Below are 14,929 nucleotides of genomic sequence, written 5' to 3'. Positions count from 1 at the left end.
CTTATTTCCTTTGACACTGCCACCACCCTGAAGATCCTCATCACCTCACACCTAGACTATTGCAAAGGCTTTCTAGTTGATTTCTCTGACTTGAGTTTCTCTCAACTCTAATTCATTCTCTCTTCAGCTGCCAAAGCAATCTTCCTAAAGCTGACCATGTCACCCCCTCCTCCATCCCATTCAATAAACTCCCATGACTACTTGTTACCTCCAGAGTTGAATATAAAATGTTTGACTTTAAAGTCATTCAAAATCTGTCTCCTTCCTACCTTTCTTCTTTTTTACACGTTATTCTTATCTTTATTCATCCACGATCTTCTGACCCTGTTCCTTACGTGACACTCCATTTCCTAACTCCTGTCCTCTATGCCCGGAATTCTCTCCCTCTTTGTAGTCACCTCCTGGGTTCCCTGACTTCCTTCGAGTCTCAGCTAAAATCTCATCTGCAAGAAAGCTTTACTGTGATTCCCTTTAATGCTAGTACATTCCTTCTAAGATTACTTCCAAATTCTCATGTACACCTTGTTTGTAAATAGTCATTTACATTAGATTGTGAGCTTCTTGAGGGTAGGAACTATTCTTGCCTTTCTTTTATAGGCATCACTTGGTATAGTGCCAGGCACATAGTTAGCATTTAATAAATGATTGTTGACTTGAATTGCTAGCATACACTTTATTTTCCAGTTATTTGGTTTTCTTTTGCTTCTACCAAAACTGTTGCTATGAATATTTTGGCATGTGTGGTATGTGTCTTCCTGTAATTAACATCGTTGGGATCTATGCCCGGTAGTGGGTTTGAGGGTATAAACAGTTTAGTGACTTTTATAATTCCAAATTGTTTTCTATATTCCAATTTAATGCTCCACCAAGAGTGTGCTAGTGTGTCCATCTTCCCTAAGGTTGAAAAATGTGCTCAATGTAGCAAAAGAAGACCTGAGTTCAAACCCTAGACTTTGCCACTAATTTTGTGTGAGCAAAGTCAGGGGGAATGGATTAGATGATTTCTAGGGTCCTTTCTGACTTTATCTCTATTATCCTATTAAATATAGCCATTCATTTCCTTGGAGTTTGTGAAATAAACCATCATGCAATCTACAAATAAGGAAAAGTTTGTCTCTTCTGTTCCAATATCTTTCATTTCTTTGGTATCACTGCTACTGTTAGAGTTTTCAGAACTGCTGGAAAAAACTAGAAAGAAACTTGTTAAAAATAGGTCTAAATACCTTATACTATATGACAAATTCCAGAGGTCAATAAGCTAAATATTAACTGTCATTCATAGAAGAACTTACACAAATACTAAATGGAAGTCATTTTTATATCTCGACCTAGGTGGAGATCTCACAACCAGTAATGGAGAGAATTGCAAAAGATAAGAAAAAAATTTCAATTTTGTGAAGTTGACAAGTTTTTACATAAACAAAATCAATGCAGGTAGGACAAGAAGGGAAACTGCTAATCCAGAGGAAAATGTTTGCATAAAAGATCTCTGATAAATATCTGAAGCCAACATATGTAGGAAATTAATGTAAATATATAAGACTAAAAGCCATTCTAGTGGAAAAGTGGTCAAAGGAAATGAACAGTTCTCAAAAGAATTGTGAACTCCTAATAACCATATAAAAGATTGATCTACATCACTAATAATAAGAGAAATGCAGATTAAGACAACCCTCAAGTTTCACCTAACACTCATAAAATTGACAAAGAAGACAAAAGATGGAAATGATTAATATTGGAGGAGCTCTAGAAAGACCGGAATCCTTATATTCCATTAGTGGAGCTATGAATTGGTTTGCCATTATGGAAAACAATTTGCAATTATGAAAAAAGTGACTAAAATATATCTGTACCAATTGATATAGAGGTACCACTGTTCGGCACATTGCAAGAAAATACACACACACATCTGTATGTATGTATGTATGTATGTATGTATATAATGACAGAGTGGTAGTGATCGATACGTCCCTTCCCACTAAGTAGCCTCTCAGGTCTGGGCTTACATGGACTAGATTTAACCCTGGGGGAATCTGGCCTTTAAAAAGAAGAGTCAGGTTCTTGTTATTTCTGCCTTTTTCTGCCCTTATCCTGGAACCCTATGAAAAATAACTTAATGCTTTCATTTGGTGAAAGTCATGCAAGTCTAGGTCTCAAAAGGCATCTGAAAGGTACTCAATACACAATGTAGATCAGGTATTGGGCAATTATTTAATTCATGCACACAAAAGACGTGCCTTGAACAGAAAGGACTCATAAGAACAAGTTGAGAAAGAATTAAAAAAACATGAACCAATAACCCAACTCATGACTCATAGCTCCTATCATACTTTCTTAGGTAGCTGATGTTTCAAACATCAAAACAGGCAACATTTAGTGGGACTGCTAAACAGCCACTCATTTTTACTTTGTTTCCGCATCATCTGAATAAGTTTTAATGTCTATCTCTTTTGGAAAGCAAGGACATGTCTTGGGTTCACTCTCCTGGTAGTAGTCATCTTTTCTTATGAAAAGGGTATATTTTCAATAACAACAACAAAACTTCTTTAATGGAATTTGATCAAATCTTGTTTCAACCCCCAGTAAGAATCCTGATTATCCTTACATAAATAAATACCAAAATGTGATGGGCATAGTTAGAATTTAAGTAGGTGAGATTAGGAAAACCAAGCTGTAAAATAGAGTACAGGGAAAATAGTCAAATAAACAAGTTTGCAAATAGTGCTGAAACTTGTTTTTAACAATTGTTGGACCAATCTTAGAGTGATGCAGCAATGAGTGTTGAGGATAAAAACAATGGCAGGAAGTGAGGTCACTGTTCCTCTGATTTGGTAAAGTCTTCAGCTCCCACTGGCTATTATGATTGGGACCTAAGACAAGCCTTACTATGGGGGATAAAGAGAGGCATGGGGAGTACATAAGCTAACTACAACTGTTACTGAATCTGATTGGCATCATATGTTCCCATCTTATGCCTGAAGTCTGTCTCCTTACAAGCAAAATAAAAATGTTTTTTATGTACCTCTTACCTGTGTCAGGTCAGTCATTTATATCCTCTAGATGCCTGAAGTTAGGTCAGCTGCCAGTAGCTGCCCACTACGGTATAATGATATAAAGAGATATAATTTTAATCCTTGCTAGAATGGATACAGAAAAAATCTTCAACAGGAAGTAACATTCATTTATGCTAAATGTTAACTCTTACTATCCATTAGATTATAAACTCCTTGAGGACAGGGACTGTCTTTTCTCTCTTTTTGTGTTTTCAGCACTTAGCACCGTGCCTTGCATGTAAGCAAGTGCTTAATACATTCTTATTGATTGATTGCTAAAATGCATAGATGTGGAATTTAATATGATCAAAAATATATATCTAAAAGCAACAGTGATTTTTTTGCAATGAGAAACACTGGAAGCTTTTGCAGTAAGTAAGTTTAAAGTAAGCATGCCCTCTCTTCCCATTATCATCTGACAAAGTATCAGTAATGCTAGCTATGGAAATAAGACAATAATAAGAAATAAAAAGAATACAGAAAAAATGAAGAAAAATTATTCCTATTTGCAGACAACATAAGAAAGGTAGTATGGTGTAGTGCAGGTCTGCACAACCTGTAGCCTGTGGGCTGTATGTGCATACTGAAGGATTTTAGACAGTCCATGAAAAATGTAGAGGATATATTCCTCCACATTTTTTGTTATTATTAATTCATTTGTTTTCAGTTTTCTACAATAGCTTCCATAAATCTTAGATTTTCTCCACCTCCTTCCCCCTCTCACTCCCCAAGATGGTATGCAATCTTTTATGGGTTCTACACATACCTTCTTATTAAACACATTTTCACATTGGCCATGTTGCACAGAAGAATTAAAATGGATGGGAGAAACCATGAGAAAAAACCATAACAAAACAAAACATAACACAAGAAAAAATATTCTGCTTCATTCTGCGATCCAATTCCATAGTTCTTTCTCTGGATGTGGAAGACATTTTGCCTCAAAAGTCCATGTTTTAGATCTTTACATTGCTATGAAGGGCTAAGTCTACCAGAAAAATTCCTTGCACACTGTAGTTGCTACTGTGTAAAATGTTCTTCTGGTTCTGCTCATTTCACTCATCATCAGTTCCTCTAAGTCCTTTCAAGCCTCTCTGAAGTCTTCCTGTTCATCATTTTTTATAGCACAATAGTATTCCATTACATTCATATACCACAACTTGTTCAGTTATTCCCCAATAAATGGACATCCTCTCAATTTCCAGTTCTTGGCCACCACAAAGAGTGCTGCTATATGTATATTTTTGTACATGGGATCCTTTCCCATTTTTATGATCTCTTTGGGATACAGTCCTAGAAGAAATATTGCTGGGTCAAAGGGTATGCACATTTTGTAGCTCTTTGGGCATAGTTCCAAATTGCTCTCCAGAATGGTTGGATTAGCTCACAACTCCACCAACAATGAATTAGTGTTCCAACTTTCCCACATCTTCTCCAACATTTATCATCTTCCTGTTTTGTCATGTTAGCCAATTTGCTAGGTGTGATGTGGTAGCTCAAAATTGTTTTGATTTGCACCTTCCTAATCAATAGTGATTTAAAGCATTTTTTCATATGACTATAGATAGCTTTAATTTCTTCTTCTGAAAACTGCTTGTTCATATCCTTTGATCATTTATCAGTTGGGAAATGAGTTGTATTCTTGTAAATTTGGCTCAGTTCTCTATATATTTTAGAAATGAGGTCTTTATCACAGACACTAGTTGCAAAAATTCTTTCCCAGTTTTCTGCTTCCCTCCTAATCTTGGTTGCATTGGGCTTGTTTTCAATTTAATGTAATCAAAATAATTCATCTTGTCCTTCATAATGTTCTCTTGTTTGGTCATAAATTTCTCCATTCTCCATAAATCTCCATAAATCTGACAAATACACTATTCCTTGCTCACCTAATCAATCTTTATACCTAGATCATGTATCCATTTGGACTTCATTCTTGTGTAAGGTGTCAGGCATTGATCTATACCCATTTTCTGCCACGCTGTTATCCAGTTTTCCCAGCAGTTCTTGTCAAACCGTGAGTTCTTATTCCAGAAGCTGGGGTGCTATCAAACAGTAGATTGTTACATTCATTGACTACTGTGTCTTGAGTACCTAACCTATTCCACTGGTCTACCCCTCTACCAAATAGTTTTGATGATTGCTGCTTTATAATACAGTTTGAGATCTGGTAGGACTAGGCTACCTTCCCTAGCATTCTTTTCATTAGTTCCCTTGATATTCTGGACCTTTTGTTCTTCCAGATAAATTTTGATATTATTTTTTCTAGCTCTAGAAAATAATTATCTGGTAGTTTGATTGCTATGACACTGAAAAAGTAAATTAATTTAGGTAGATTTGTCATTTTTATTATGTTAGTTCAGCTTCCTCTACATTTTGTTCAGGCCACCCAAAATCCTTTTGCGGGCTGCAGGTTGGGCAGGCCTGGTGTAATGGAATAAGTAGTGTGTGGAGTCTAAGGACCTCACTTTGAATTCCAGTTGTCTTTCTCTACAATAAGAGAGTCGAATAAAGCAGACCATTTACTTTTGTATTATGTTTTGTTTTGTTTTATGGTTTCTCTCATTCACTTTAATTCTTCTATTCAACGTGACTAAGGTGAAAATGTATTTAATAGGAACCTATGTGTAGAACCTATATAAGATGGCATGCCATCTTGGGAAGGGAGTATGGAAGGAGGGGGAAAGTAGGGGGGAGAGAGGGGGAAAATCTAAGCTATATGGAAGTGATTATAGAATACTGAAAACAAATAAAATAATTAAAAAAATAAAATAGAGGCGTTGTATTGGTTACATGACTTACATGATCCAATGCATATGATAGAAACCAAGTACATAAGATACTTTCAGAGTAAGTTTAATGACCAATATTGGTACCAAAGGACTGATGCTAAAATGTGCTTTCTTCCTTTACAAATACTAGTGATGAAGATCATAGATAGTAAACTGATATTATTCTATCAAATAGTTTTACTTTGCTGTTTTCTTTCTTTTCCTATGAGAAAGCATACTACAATGGATGTTTCTGAGAAGTCATTGTGATGTAAAAAACCAAAAGAACATTAATAAAACAAAAACAGAAAATAAAAGTTTGTTATAAAGAAAAAACAAAACAAAAATAAGTAAAGGAAAAATTGAGAAACTATATCTCTTTCCCATTCTCTGCTCTCCATCTTCACTCCAGGTAATCTGAAGAAAAGAATCCACCTAGCCCTCTTTTGATCATCCTCTCATCTCCGTTCAGAGGTACAACTGGGACTTTGGAGTGACTGGGACTTTGCAAACATCGATTGGAGTTAGGGCACATTTATTTAAGTGTTCAGATACTTCCTTGCTACCCAGTGTGACCTGCTCCCTGCCCAGCTCATGACCGTTACCTGTAGACAGTTATACTGTTTTCATATTTCTTTCTTGAGACTTGTCTTCCCCTAAAAATGCTGCTAAAAATGCATCCAAATTAGGTAGATTGCTTCCATTTTACCACTGGACACAGGTAGCTAGACTAGGAAGATTATCTGAAATCAGTAGCAATGAAAGTATATACAAGCCTCCCCAGCAAAGGTCTTGGCTTTCCGCTTCCTGCCTCATCTCAGCTGAATTTCTCCCAAGTGTCTAAATTTTTAGTTACAGCTGTGCCTTATGCGTAGTAAAAATCTTTTTGTTTTTCTTGATTTTCTGAGCTCCTTCTGAGTTTTGCCATTTCTTGCTCTCTTCTCACTCCTTGCAATTTCCTTTCAATCCTCTAATGAAACACCGATTCAGTGGTCTTTTTTTAGTCATTATTGTCTTTGATTTTTCTAAAACATTTATCATTTTGATGATTATCCTTTTGGGGTCATTATAATTTTGTTGTACTCACTATCATTTTTTTCTTGTTACTCCGTTTGCATTTTAACCACCTCATTGTATAGATGAGGAAGCTGGGGCCCAGGGAGGTTAGGTGAGTTTACCCAAGATCTCACTGATAGAAAAATGGCAAAGCTGGAATTTGAAGTCTCATCCTCTGATTCCCACTTTATCATCTTTTCCATTATAATTTGTGTCTTGAATATAGAAAGGAGATGAAAAGTTTCAGCTCGATAGTAATAGGTTGTATGAGGTTTGGAGATTAGGTAAGTTTAGGAATCTGTAGACCAAGAAAGATTTGGTGGCAAGGAGGGAAGATGATATGGTTAGGAAGGAGAAGATCAATCAAGAGAGATGTATAGGATTACAAAATTTTCCTAGGAAACAGAAATACAAGAATATTTTAGTTTCATGGACTAACAAATAAATTCAACTTCAGTTAAGTAATAAAGAAGGCTTATCATAAGCAAAATTTGTGAAACATATGAAGTTTTTTTTTCTGATTTTACCCTACCTTCTTTTGTACTCTTCCCCCCAACTTGAAATTTTACTTTTCTCAGGTAACCAGTATCCTTCCTCAGTGATCTTAGTTTTTCCACACAAGAAACACTACTCTTTTAGATATGTGATTACAATAGATGAAGTTGTCATTAACTGGCATGGACATTTGTATTTTAATGGAGTTGAAAGTTCAGCTAACATAAGTAATTTCTAACACTGAATTTTAAGCTTTGGTCTGGTAGCAAAGTTTTAGGAAGTGACTGACTTGGATTCAGTGGAAAAGAGCAAGATGACAGAATAGAATAAAAAAAAGAAGAGAAAAGTCTGAGAGGAAGAGAGAAAAGAACAATGGATTTAGATTCATTGGACCTAGTTTCAAATCCTATCTCTAATACTTCTCTAACGATGAGTAAATCATTTAAACTTTCTGCTCTACAGTTTTCTCCTCTATAAAACAAGAGACTCTCTTCCCCTCTTTGTTGTTCAGTTGTTTCCAAGTCTTTGTGGTCCCATAGGGAAATTTTCTTGGCAAAGACACTGGAGTAGTTTGTCATTTCCTTCTCCAGTTCATTTTATAGATGAGGAAATTAAGGGTTAAGTGACTGGCCCAGGGTCACCCAGCTAGTAAAGTCTCTGAGGGTAAATTTGAACCCAGGTCTTCCTGACTTCAGGCCCATCACTCTATCCACTCTGCCACCTAGCTGCCCTCTTCTCTTCTTACAATCCTGTAACACTAAAGCAAATGAGAAAGGAAAGAGAAGAGAAATAGAGAGATGAAACTGAGAGATCACATACTTGATCCTTGCAGTAGGGAGGTGTGGAAAGGAAGAGGAAAGGTGTAAAAAAAAAAAAAAGGACATTTGGAGGGAACATTTCCTGAAAAAAGAATTTGAAATCTGGGATTTCCTAGCCTCCTTCACAGGGCACTAACTATAATGGAATGATAGCATTTAGACAATCTGATACCACAAAGACTTTCTACTGTCCACTGAAAAGGAGAGAGATAGGAAATTTTATTCCTCTGATGTGACCACACTAAGAAAACTGTGGTCAGGACTGTTTTTTTTTTTTAAGATTAAAAAAAATTAATAATGCACAGTGAAGAACAAGTTCTTAACTATCCACTTTTAAAGGGCTTTCTCTATCTGGTTTCCAAGGTGACAATACTATATTTGGAATTATTGTTACCATAATCCACTTGGTGTGAGGTGGAGAAGAATTAGGAATTTAATGAAAAGTATATATTCCCAAGATGCTTTAGTAAGCAAGTGGAAAGAGTCAGGGTTTAAATCTCTTCATGTGGCTATAATTCTTTTCAACAGTGAGATTAATGCTGCTGAAGAATGCTTGGAATTAACAAAAGGGAAATTTCAGAGGTCTTCAGAGTAGAATGGCAAATGCTTCACAGAATTGTACATTCAGATAACTTAGAATAACAAAACAACAACAACGTCATGCAGGGATCGTGCAGTTTAGGTTCCTTATTGTTAATTTTTAAATGGTATTTGTTTCTACATTATCTCTTTCCCAACAATTTCCCAATGAAAAGGACCCCACATGTCCAAAAACATTTATAGCAGCTCTTTTTGTGGTGTCAAGCAATGGAAATCAAGGGGATACCCGTCAATTGGGGAATGATTGGTGAAGTTGAGTTATATTAATATAATGAAATACTATTGTGCTATAAGAAATGATGAACAGGTGGACTTCAGAAAAACCTGAAAAGACTTATATGAACAGATGCTGAGTGAAGTGAGCAGAACCAGGAGAACTTTGTACACAAAAACAATCACGGAATGCGATGACTGCTTTTGAAGACTTAGCCATTCTCAGCAATGCAAGGACCTAAAACAATTCCAAAGGAATCATGATGGAAAATGCCATCCACGTAAAGAAGAAGAACTACAGTCTGAATGTAGAGCAAAACAGACTATTTTCTTTTTTGTTTTGTTTTGTTCTCACGGTTTCTCTCATTCATTATCATTCTATGGAACATGACTTGTGAAAATGTTTTTAATAGGAATGTATATGTAGCATCCACATCAGATTTCATGTCATCTTGGGAAGGGCTGGGAAAGGGAGAAAGTTGAAAACTTATAGAAGTGAATGTTGAAAACTAAAAATAAATTAAAAATAATAATTTCCCAGTGAAAAACCCCAAATGGGATCCTAAAGAATCAGGCATAATTAATCAACAAAACAACAAGGTTGTATATACTTGATAGCCAGAATAAGACTCCTATCGTAACAGGGAGTAGAAAGTAGCTAATAGGAGACAGATAGTATCCAATTAGAAAGGCCTTTCAGTAGCTCCTGCTACTGCTATGAAAATGGGGAACCTCTTTGCATCTCAGGTAATTCTTTTTTAAGATATTTCAAGTTTTGGAGTATGTACAGACCTGTGCTCGTAAGGGAGTTTACTCACCCAGAGTTCTTCATCCCAATGAACTTATAACTTTTGTCTTCTTATTCCTCCCATCCCCAAAATAATCAATCAATCAATCAAAGAGTTTAGCCAACTTTTTGGTTTTCTCTCACTTGTACTTTGATATCATACAATTTATTTTAATAAACATTTTAATTCAAGGTATTGTCCTGGAGATAAAAGGACAAAAGAAAAAATAATTCTTTCCTTTGTTGTTGTTCAATCAAATCTGACTCTTTGAGATCCTGTATGGGTTTTTTTTTTGGCAAAGATCCTGGAATGGGTTTGCCATTTCCTTCTCTCCCTCATTTTATAGATGAGGAAATGGAGCAAACAGGGTTAAGTGACTTGCCCAAGGATCAACATAGTATTGTCACACAGCTATTAAGTGTCTGAGGCCAGATTTGAACTCAGGAAAATGAGTTTTCCTGTCTCCAGACCTGGAGCTCTATAGCACCCCGCTGCCCCAAGAATGAGGTAAGGAAGAAATATATTCTAGAGATGGGGGATGATGCAAAGGTATAAGACAGGAGATGGAATGTGGTATATGGAGAGGAAAGTGGTACATAGCAAGTTGTAAGTCATTCATTTTGGTTAGAATTTAAGAGAAGATGAAGGAGAATAATAAGCCTGGAAAGGTAGACCAGAGACCAATTGTGAAAGGCAGTTCTTAGACTTACATGAACTGATGCTGAATGAAGTGAGCAGAACCAGGAGAACACTGCACACAGTAACAGTAACACTGTGTGATCATCCACTTTGACAGACTTAGCTCTTCTCAGCAATACAACGATCTAAGACAACTCCAAAAGACTCATGGTGGAAAATGCTATCCATATCCAGAGAAAGAACTATGGAACTGAATACAGATCGAATCATACTATTTTCACTTTTCTTGTTGCTTCTTTCTCTTGGTTTTCCCCTTCTATTCTGCTTCTTCTTTCACAACATGACTAATGTGGGAAAACATTTAATATTATTGTACCTGTATAACCTATATGAGATTGCCTCCTGTCTTGGTGAGGGGAAAGGGCAGAGAGAAAAAAATCTGGAACTCAAAACTTTGTAAAAGTGAATGTTGAAAACTATCATTACATGTAACTGGGAAAAAGTAAAATACTATTTTTAAAAGGTTATTCTTTGTTCCTGTAATTTCTCTTCAATTAAGATTTGTTAGTTTATGAATTTCTACTGACTGAGGCTGTGTGGCAGGTAGGTGACCTAGCTTTTAGCCCTGCTTCTGCAACTTGGTCTCAGGAGCATGTCATTACTCTCTTAATCTTGGTTTCTTTATCTGTAAAATAAGGAGGTTAGAGGAAATAATTCTTAAGGGTCCTTCCTTCATTGCTGAAGAAGATCATGCCGTCAGAGAAATAATGACATGACTTGCACTTTGTTTTGAGTGAGGGAGGGCTGTGCAGATCACCAGCCTCACTTCTCCTCCAGAACCATCTGAATCCAGTAACCAGATATTCATCAGGATGACTGGAGAAGACCCAGGATGAGGCAATTGGGGTTAAGTAACTTGCCCAAGGTCACACAGCTAGTGAATGTCAAGATAAACTAACTGATATTTCTGAGTTTAGCTAGGATATGAACCTTTAAAGCTATGCCAACAAAACATAAACATTGGCAGGAGTAAAAGTTTTGAAGTACAATTGAGTTATTGTGCATATTGTTTTCTTGGTTCCATTTACTGCACTCTGCATCAGTTCACATATATCTTTCCATGCTTCTCTGTATTCACCATATTCATCATTTCTTATAGCATAGTAATGAAATGATCAGAATTGATTGTTTTTTTAATTGATGCTATTTATAATTAGTTGATTTTGTCCTGTAACTGTGTAAGTTATGGTTCTCTGTCTTTGAACTTAGTTCAGAAACTCAGCTGGTGTGTAATAAGTAAAGTTTAGAAATCCATTTCTCCTAATCCAGGGGTGGGAAATCTGTGGCCTGGAAGCTACATGTGGCTGCATTTGAGGACCTAGAGGGCCACATATGGTCTCAAGGATGCAGGTTCCTCTCCCCTGTTTTCATTGTTCTAGTCTTGCCTCAAGAAAATCTGTTATGCTTAAGGGATTCAGACACTGGGAATCTTTTGCACCAAGGTATCTTCAAGAATTTCTGTTTTGCTATCCAAAGAAGTCTGGTCTACTATCTCTAACCTTGCAGGTGGACTAAAACAATGAACATTTAGTCCCAGGAGGAAAGGAAGGAGTTATTGCTAGCCCTTCATTACCAGTTTCCAGCCAATCATATCGTCCCCCATGCCTCAGCTCTGTAACTTTGTTGTTCTTGATGTTGAACTTTTTTTATCCAGTCATAACTTGTTCCTCACCTATGAAGTCTGGTTCTTGGTTCTACATTCCATAAAATTATACAGAAGAAGTGTCCACCTCATTTGGGGTCCTGGCTTTACTAAGGAAGCAGATATCCTATTGATAAATTCATGCTTTACTAATATGTTCATCATGCTTCAACTTTGTGCCTCGGTTTATCTCATTTTAACTACAACAGTGATGTTCCATCATATTCATGTACTACAATTTGTTTTGTCATTCCCCAATTGATGAAAATTTGCTTTGTTTCCAGTTCTCTGGTAAAACAAAAGAAATACTTCAATAAATATTTTTATGTTTATGGGGACTTTCTTATCATCAGCCTCCTTGAGATATAAACTTGGTCATGGGATTCTGGGACTTTTTAGTTTCTTTATTTGCATAATTCCAAAATGCTTTCCAAAATGGTTATACTGGTTCACTATTTGCTCACCACCTCTCCAACATTAACCATTCCCCTCCTTTGTCATTTTTGCCCATTTTTGGAACTGGAATGGTGGTGGAACTTCAGAATTATTTTGATAGCAATTTGGAGCATTCTTTTTTTAAATTTTATTGTTGTTAAGAGTTCACAATTCTTCTTTTGGGATCTGTTCATATCTTTTGACAACTTACCTATTGGAGAATGTTTTTTGATTATCCAGAATGTGTGTATACATATATATATATATACAATATTATAAATTATATATAAATTATAAATATATACACACATGCACACACATATATTATATATAAATAATAATTACGTATATAATTAATATATGTATATAATTATATATAAATAATCACGAATAAATAAATATATGGGATTGTTTAAATGTCTTAGACACCAAATCTGATATAAAGATTTTCCTCCCATTCCGTCACTTTCCTTCTTATTCTAAATGTAGTAATTTTGTCTGTGCAGAAGTGTTTCAGTAATAGTGACTACCTTGGCCTCCACCACCTGAAGGCCAGACACCTAACATTTCATCCCTTCCCTAGGTATCTCCATGCCCCTAAGGAGATTGGGGGTTATCTAGGCTCTTCGCCATTGGCTCCAGCTCCACCAATAGTGTTCTCCCAATTATAGGAGGGGTCTCCTGCATTCCAATTCCATTTACCACTTGACAGTCAAATTAGCTTTTACAAACGAATATTTACTTCAGATTTATAACATAAAAACATACTCCCTCACATACGAAGCATAATTTACCCCTGCACCACCTCATTCTGTAGGGTGGGGGCAGAGATTAAGTTCACAGTTTAGCCCCATTCCTATATAGCGCAGCCTCAATTTTCGGCTACATGTGTAAATCCCCAGCTTTAGACTTGAGTACCAGGCACCCCAGATTCTCAGGGCTTCTCTGCTAGGCTGGCTAGTTACATATCTGGCCTGGAATCCTGATTCCAAGTTTGCCATAGGTAGAGTTCCTGGTTCCATTCTGGATGCCACCAACTTTACCTAGAATTGAAAAGGGCAAACAAAACAGAAGTAATCAAAGACTAACCTCCGACCTCAAGGCCATGTCTTTAGGCTACAGGATAAAAAGAGGGTAGAGTCAGCACATGGTGTTCAGGCTTTGTGTGAACGGGTAGCTTTCAACTTTTGGGGGACAGACAGAGAGAGACAGAGGAGAGAGAGAGAGAGAGAGAGAGAGAGAGACAGACAGACAGACAGACAGACAGACAGATAGGCAGGCAGGCAGGCAGGCAGACAGACAGAGACAGAGATACAGAGAGGCAATTTTCAAAAATGAAGCCTGTCCTGACTGTGCAGTCAATTAAAAGAAGCTACTTCCATTGAGAAGAATGCAAGATGTCTTCTAGAAGCTCTTTCTATTAGGTGATCTGGGCATATCCAAAGCAAAGTCCTAGTTACACTTATAATAAAAGTTATCTATTTTATCTTCTCTAATTGTCTACTTCCCTTGTTTGCTTTAGCATACATTTCCTACACATAATTTGAGAAGTATATAATCTACTTTGCTTCTAATTTTTTAAAAATAACATGATCTTTAATATTAAACTTTTATGTATTAATTTAGAATGTTTTATGGAATATGATATAAGGTGTTGGTATAAGCCTTATTTTGGTCAGACTGACTTCCAGTCTTCTCAGCAGTTTTTATCAAATAGAGATATTTCTTTATGTAGAAATCAAATAGAAATTTCTTTCCTAAATAATGTATATTTTCTGCTTTGTCCAACACAAGGTTATTGAGTTCCATTGTTTCTAATTCTCCCTTGTCTAGTCTATTTCATTAATCTACCGCTTCATTTTTAAACAGTAATAGATGATTTTTTAACTACCGCATTATAATACAGTTTGAGGCCTAGAAGTGCTCTTCTCTCTTTGTCCCTACCTCTTTTTCACAATTTCTCATGATATTCTAGAATTTTAATTTTTCCAAATGAATTTAGTTATTATTTTATCAAGATCTATAAAGTAGTCCTTTGATAATTTGTTTCACATAGTATTAAAAGTGTTTATTTAATTCATTCTCACGAAAGTTGAGTTAGGTTTATATTTTTTCCTTCATTTGTCTCTAACATTTTTTTAATTAGATTTTTTTCTCTCTTCCTCTACAAAAATAGTAATTTGGGATAACTATTTTGAATGATAATTCCTGTTAAGTATTCAGATTTGAGACTTTAGTTCTTAGCAGGCTCTATTTCTCAGTTTCATCTAAAATTTTCTTAGGAAATCAGAGGAAATTATTTATGTTGAAGAAGAAGAAAGTAGAGAGAAAGGGAGGACTGAGAGTGAAGGAACTGCCAAAG

Source organism: Notamacropus eugenii, chromosome 5 (assembly GCF_028372415.1).
Source record: "Notamacropus eugenii isolate mMacEug1 chromosome 5, mMacEug1.pri_v2, whole genome shotgun sequence".
Classification (NCBI taxonomy): domain Eukaryota; kingdom Metazoa; phylum Chordata; class Mammalia; order Diprotodontia; family Macropodidae; genus Notamacropus; species Notamacropus eugenii.
This window is presented reverse-complemented; position numbering follows the sequence as displayed.